We start from the raw sequence: 6,000 nt of genomic DNA, 5'->3' as shown, positions 1-6,000 counted from the left end.
GTGGAAGGGGAGGGAGAGGGGAGGGAGGGGGTTAGGAGGGGAGGGGGAGGGAGGGGGAGGGGAGTGGGGAGGGAGAGGGGTATGGGGAAGGGGGGAATGGGGGAGGGAGGGGTACCTCCACTTTTCCCAGTACCCCTCTTTCCCCGTTTGCCCGTCCTCGTAATGTTTCCATTGTAACCGGGAGGAGGGGAGGGAGGGAGGAGGGAGGAGGGAGGTGTGGAGGGAGGAGGGGAGGGGGAGGGGAGGGGGGAGGGGGGAAGGGGGGAGGGAGAGGGGAGGGAGGGGGGTAGGGGGGGAGGGAGGGGGGAAGGGGGAGGGAGGGGGGAAGGGGGAGGGAGGGGGACCTCCCCTTTTCCCAGTACCCCTCTTCCCCGTAGGGTTTCCATTGTAACTGGGAGGCGGGGAGGGAGGGAGGAGGGGAGGGGGATGGAGGGGGGGGGAGGGGAGGGGGGAAGGGGTGGGAGGGGAGGGGGGAAGGGGTGGGAGGGGAGGGGGGAAGGGGTGGGAGGGGAGGGGGAAGGGGTGGGAGGGGAGGGGGGAAGGGGTGGGAGGGGAGGGGGGAAGGGGTGGGAAGGGAGGGGGAAGGGGTGGGAGGGGAGGGGGAAGGGGGGAGTTGGAGGGAGGGGAGGGGGGAAGGGGGGAGGGAGGGGTTGAGGGGGGAAGGGGGACCTCCCCTTTCTTTTTTCGAAACACTTGCCCCGGTGGCCCACGAGCATAGGGGCCCAATGCTGATCTGTGTATGTTAAATGACTTGCAATAAAAAACACAACTTTAAAAAACAATCAGTTGCCTTTCGCTACAATGTTGCAACCATCTCACACAAGCATTGTGACGTCACAAGCTGAAGACCTTGAAAAAAAAGGTTAAAAAAAAAGATGTAAATTTGTAAAGAGCAGACACCCAATAGCAGCTGCTTGTCCATTGTGACATCACACGCTGAAGACTAAATCCGCACCGCAGCGCCCTCTATAGAAACTTCAATATGGGGGGGGGGCAGCGCTTTAATACCTCTGTAACTTAAAAAACATACGAACAAATTAAATGAAAATATCGCGGCCGGTCAGCCGGGAGGTTGGTGATCAAGGTGGTGCAAAAACCGTGGCGCCACGGTTTACCGTTTTGCCGGAATCACTGATATATACACAAATCCTGATACAAACCTACAAGATCTGAGTTTTAATAGTATACTAGCACGAGTGTGCCCGTTGGGCCCGTCCTCGTAGGGATCCATTGTAACCGGGAGGGGAGTGGGGGGTAGGGAAGGGGGAGGGAGGGAGGAGGGGAGGGATGGGGGGGAGGGGAGGGGGGAAGGGGGGGAGGGGAGGGGGGGGAGGGGGGAGGGGAGGGGGGAAGGGGGGAGGGAGGGGGGTGGGGGGAGGGAGGGGTAGGGGAGGGAAGGGGGGAGGGTGAGGGGAGGGGGGGAAGGGGGGAGGGGAGGGGGGAAGGGGGGAGGGGAGGGGGGAGGGAGGGGGGAGGGAGGGAGACCTCCCCTTTTCCCAGTACCCCTCTTTCCCCGTTGGGCCCGTCCTCGTAGGGTTTCCATTGTAACCGGGAGGAGGGGAGGGGAGGGAGGGGAGGGGAGGGAGGGAAGGGGAGGGAGGGAGGAGGGAAGGGGGAGGGAGGGAGGAGGGAGGTGTGGAGGGAGGAGGGGAGGGGGAGGGAGGGGGGAAGGGGGGGAGGGAGGGAGGGGGGTAGGGAGGGGGGAGGGGGGAAGGGAGGGGGGAAGGGTGAGGGAGGGGGACCTCCCCTTTTCCCAGTACCCTCTTTCCCCGTTGGGCCCGTCCTCGTAGGGTTTCCATTTTAACCGGGAGGAGGGGAGGGAGGGAAGGGGGAGGGAGGGAGGATGGAGGTGTGGAGGGAGGAGGGGAGGGGGTGGGGGGGAGGGAGGGGGGGAGGGGAGGGGGGAGTGAAGGGGGGGAGGGGGGGAGGGGGGAGGGAGAGGGGAGGGAGGAGGGTAGGGGGGGGAGGGGGAGGGAGGGAGGGTGGAAGGGGGTGGGAGGAGGACCTCCCCTTTTCCCAGTACCCCTCTTTCCCCGTTGGGCCCGTCCCCGTAGGGTTTCCATTGTAACCGGGAGGGGGGAGGGAGGGTGGAAGGAGTGGGGAGGGGGAGGGGGAGAGGGATGGAAAGGTGGAGGGAGGGGGGAGGGATTGGGGGAGGGAGGGATGGAGGGAAGGAGGGAGGGGGGGAGGGAGGGTGGAAGGAGGGAGGAGGGGGAGAGGGATGGAAGTGTGGAGGGAGGGGGGAGGGATTGGGGGAGGGAGGGAGGAATGGAGGGAAGGAGGGAGGGGGGGAGTTAGGTGGGGAGGGTTGAGGGAGGTGGGGAGGGAGTTGGGGAGGGAGGGGGAGGAGGGGGGGAGGGAGTGGGGATGGAGGTGGGAAGGAGGGGGGAGGAAGGGGTTGAGGGGTGAAGGGGGACCTACCCTTTTCCCAGTACCCCTCTTTCCCCCACCACCAAGCCACCTCCGCAACGACCCCTGTTGTCCCCCTCCCCAGTCCCCATTCTCAGAACCCCCCCATTCTCTCTCTCCCCCAGACACACTCCAAGTGCTGTTTCGCAACACTTGCTCCGGTGGCCCACGAGCATAGAGGCCCCATGCTGATCTGGAGGGAGGAGGGGAGGGGGAGGGGAAGGGGGGAGGGGGAGGGGAAGGGGGGGAGAGGGGAGGGAGCAGGGTAGGGGGAGGGAGGGGGAGGGGGGAAGGGGGAGGGGGGAAGGGGGAAGGAGGGGGACCTCCCCTTTTCCCAGTACCGCTCTTTCCCCGTTGGGCCCGTCCTCGTAGGGTTTCCATTGTAACCGGGAGGGGAGTGGGGGGGAGGGAAGGGAGGAGGGAGGTGTGGAGGTGTGGAGGGGGGAGGGGAGGGGAGGGGGAGAGAGGGGGAGGGGAGGGGGGAGGGGAGGGAGGGGCTATGGGGGAGGGAGGGGGAAGGGGGGAGGGGGGAGGGAGGGGGACCTCCCCTTTTCCCAATACCCCTCTTTCCCCGTTGGGCCCGTCCCCGAGGGGTGAGGGAGGTGGGGAGGGATGGGGAGTTAGTTGGGGAGGAGGGGGGGAGGGAGTGGGGATGGAGGTGGGAAGGAGTGGGGAGGAAGGGGTTGAGGGGGGAAGGGGAACCACCCCTTTCTTTTTTCGAAACACTTGCCCCGGTGGCCCACGAGCATAGGGGCCCCATGCTGATCTGTGTATGTTAAGTGACTTGCAATAAAAAACACAACTTTAAAAAACAATCAGCTGCTTCACACAAGCATTGTGACGTCACAAGCTGAAGACCTTGAAAAAAAAGGTTTAAAATAAAAAGATGTAAATTTGTAAAGAGTAGACACCCAATAGCATCTGCTTGTCCATTGTGACATCACACGCTGAAGGGGGGAGGGGGGGGTCAGCTCGAGCTCATCTCACAGGGGCATTGTGACATCACAAGCTGAAGACCTTCAATAAATCCGCACCACAGCGCCCCCTATAAATTAGGGGGGGGGGGGGGGGGAGCGCTTTAAAACCTCTGTAACTTAAAAAACATGCGACCGAATTAAATAAAAAATAATTTTCCAGCAGATAACCGCGTGGTGATTAAGGTGGTGCAAAGATCGTGGCGCTACGGTTCACCGTTTTGACGAAATCAGAGAAACCGTTGTTACGCGTATACCAGGTCAAACCCCCAAAAAAAATATACACAAGAAGTGAGTTTTAATAGTATACTAGACCAAGTGGGCCCGTTGGGCCCGTCCTCGTAGGGTTTCCATTGTAACCGGGAGGCGGGGAGGGAGGGGGGAGGGAGGGGGGAGTGGGACCACCTGTTTTCCCAGTACCCCTCTTTCCCCGTTGTGGGATGGGAGGGGGGAGGGGAGGGGGGAGGGAGAGGGGAGGGAGGGGTAGGGGGGAGGGGAGGGAGGGGAGGGAGGGGAGGGAGGGGAGGGAAGGGGGGGAGGGAGGAGGACCTCCCCTTTTCCCAGTACTCCTCTTTCCCCGTTGTGCCCGTCCTTGTAGGGTTTCCATTGTAACCGGGAGGCGGGGAGGGAGGGGGAGGGTGGGGGGAGGGAGGGAGGAGTGGAGGGAGGAGGGGAGGGGGAGGGAGGGGGGAGGGGAGGTGGAGTAGAGTGGGGAAAGGGGGAGGGAGAGGGGAGGGAAGGGGGTAGGGGTGGAGGGGGGAGGGGGACCACCTGTTTTCCTCTTTCCCCGTTTTGCCCGTCCTCGTAGGGTTTCCATTGTAACCTGTAGGCTGGGAGGGAGGGGGGAGGGAGGGAGGAGGGAGGTGTGGAGGGAGGAGAGGAGGGAAAGGGGGGGAGGGGAGGGGGAAGGGGGGGAAGGGGGGGAAGGGGGGAGGTGGAGGGAGGGGGGAGGGAGGGGGGAAGGGGGAGGATGGGGGAACTCCCCTTTTCCCAGTACCCCTCTTTCCCCGTTGGGCCCGTCCTCGTAGGGTTTCCATTGTAACCGGGAGGAGGGGAGGGAGGGAAGGGGGAGGGAGGGAGGTGTGGAGGGAGGAGGGGAGGTACCACGTAAAGACCCAACCAATCGGGCGCTAACAGGGAGGGTGAAACTCAATGAAAAAAACGCGTTTTTGCTTTAAAATAAACAGCGTTCTTTGTTGACAAGGAAATAAACTTATCTATAGAGCAGCAGCTTTTTTTAAATAAATAAAATCAAACTTAATGAAAATCACATTCCTCATTTTAAATAAATGTCTTTGTTATAAATGAAATCAAACAGCGGGAGAGGCGACGGCGACTACACTTCCGCTTCGGGGAGAGGAGGGGGGGAGAGGAGGGGGGGGAGGGGGGGAGGAGGGAGGGAGAGGAGGAGGGGGGGAGAGGAGGAGGGGGGAGAGGAGGAGGGGGGGAGAGGAGAGGGGGGAGAGGAGAGGGGGAGAGGAGAGGGGGGAGGGGAGAGGGGGGAGAGGAGAGGGGAGAGGAGAGAGGGGAGGGGGAGAGGAGAGGGGGGAGAGGAGAGGGGAGAGGGGGGAGAGGAGAGGGGGGAGAGGAGGGGAGAGGGGGGAGAGGAGAGGGGGGAGAGGAGAGGGGGAGAGGAGAGAGGGAGAGGAGAGGGGGAAGGGGAGAGGGGAGAGGGGGGAGAGGGGGGAGAGGAGAGGGGGGAGAGGAGAGGGGGAAGAGGAGAGGGGGAGAGGAGAGGGGAGAGAGGAGAGGAGAGGGGGGGAGAGAGGAGAGGGGTCTATTTTACTTTAAAATAAACAGCATTCTTTGTTGAAAAAGAAATTAAACTTATCTATAGAGCAGCAGCTTATGTCTTTGTTATAAATGAAATTAAACTTATGTGAAATAAATGTTCTTTTGTTAAAAAACAAAGTAAACTTATCTATGAAATCTCTGTCTTTTATCTTTTTTTTAAAATAAAATTAAATGCAATGGAAATCTCGTACCGTTTAAAATAAATGTAATTTTTCTGTTGGAAATGATAAGAAACTTATCTATAAATATTCTTTCTGTATTTCAATTAAACTGCCCTCCTGAGCGATGCTGGAGCCTGTCCTCAACCAGCAGCAGCACGGTGGACTGTTGGTTACGGCAGTTGGTGTCAGTTCAAATCAACTGCTCCACCCACATCGAGTGTAAGGTTGGAGCCAATCACTGCACCCCACGTAGAGACCCAGCCAATCGGGCGCTAACAGGGAGGGTGGAGCCAATCACTGCACCCCACGTAGAGACCCAGCCAATCGGGTGCTAACAGGGATGGTGGAGCCAATCTCTGTACCCCACGTAAAGACCCAACCAATCGGGAGCTAACAGGGAGGGTGAAACCCAATGAAAAAAACCGCGTTTTTACTTTAAAATAAACAGCGTTCTTTGTTGAAAAGGAAATAAACTTATCTATAGAGCAGCAGCTTTTTAAAAATAAATAAAATCAAACTTAATGAAAATCACATTCCTCATTTTAAATAAATGTCTTTGTTATAAATGAAATCAAACAGCGGGAGAGGCGACGGCGACTACACTTCCGCTTCGGGGAGAGGAGGGGGGGGGAGAGGAGGAGGGGGGAGAGGAGGAGGGGGGG

This window comes from Rhinoraja longicauda, chromosome 27, assembly GCF_053455715.1.
Source record: "Rhinoraja longicauda isolate Sanriku21f chromosome 27, sRhiLon1.1, whole genome shotgun sequence".
Taxonomy (NCBI): Eukaryota; Metazoa; Chordata; class Chondrichthyes; order Rajiformes; family Arhynchobatidae; genus Rhinoraja; species Rhinoraja longicauda.
Note: the sequence above shows the minus strand (reverse complement) of the source record.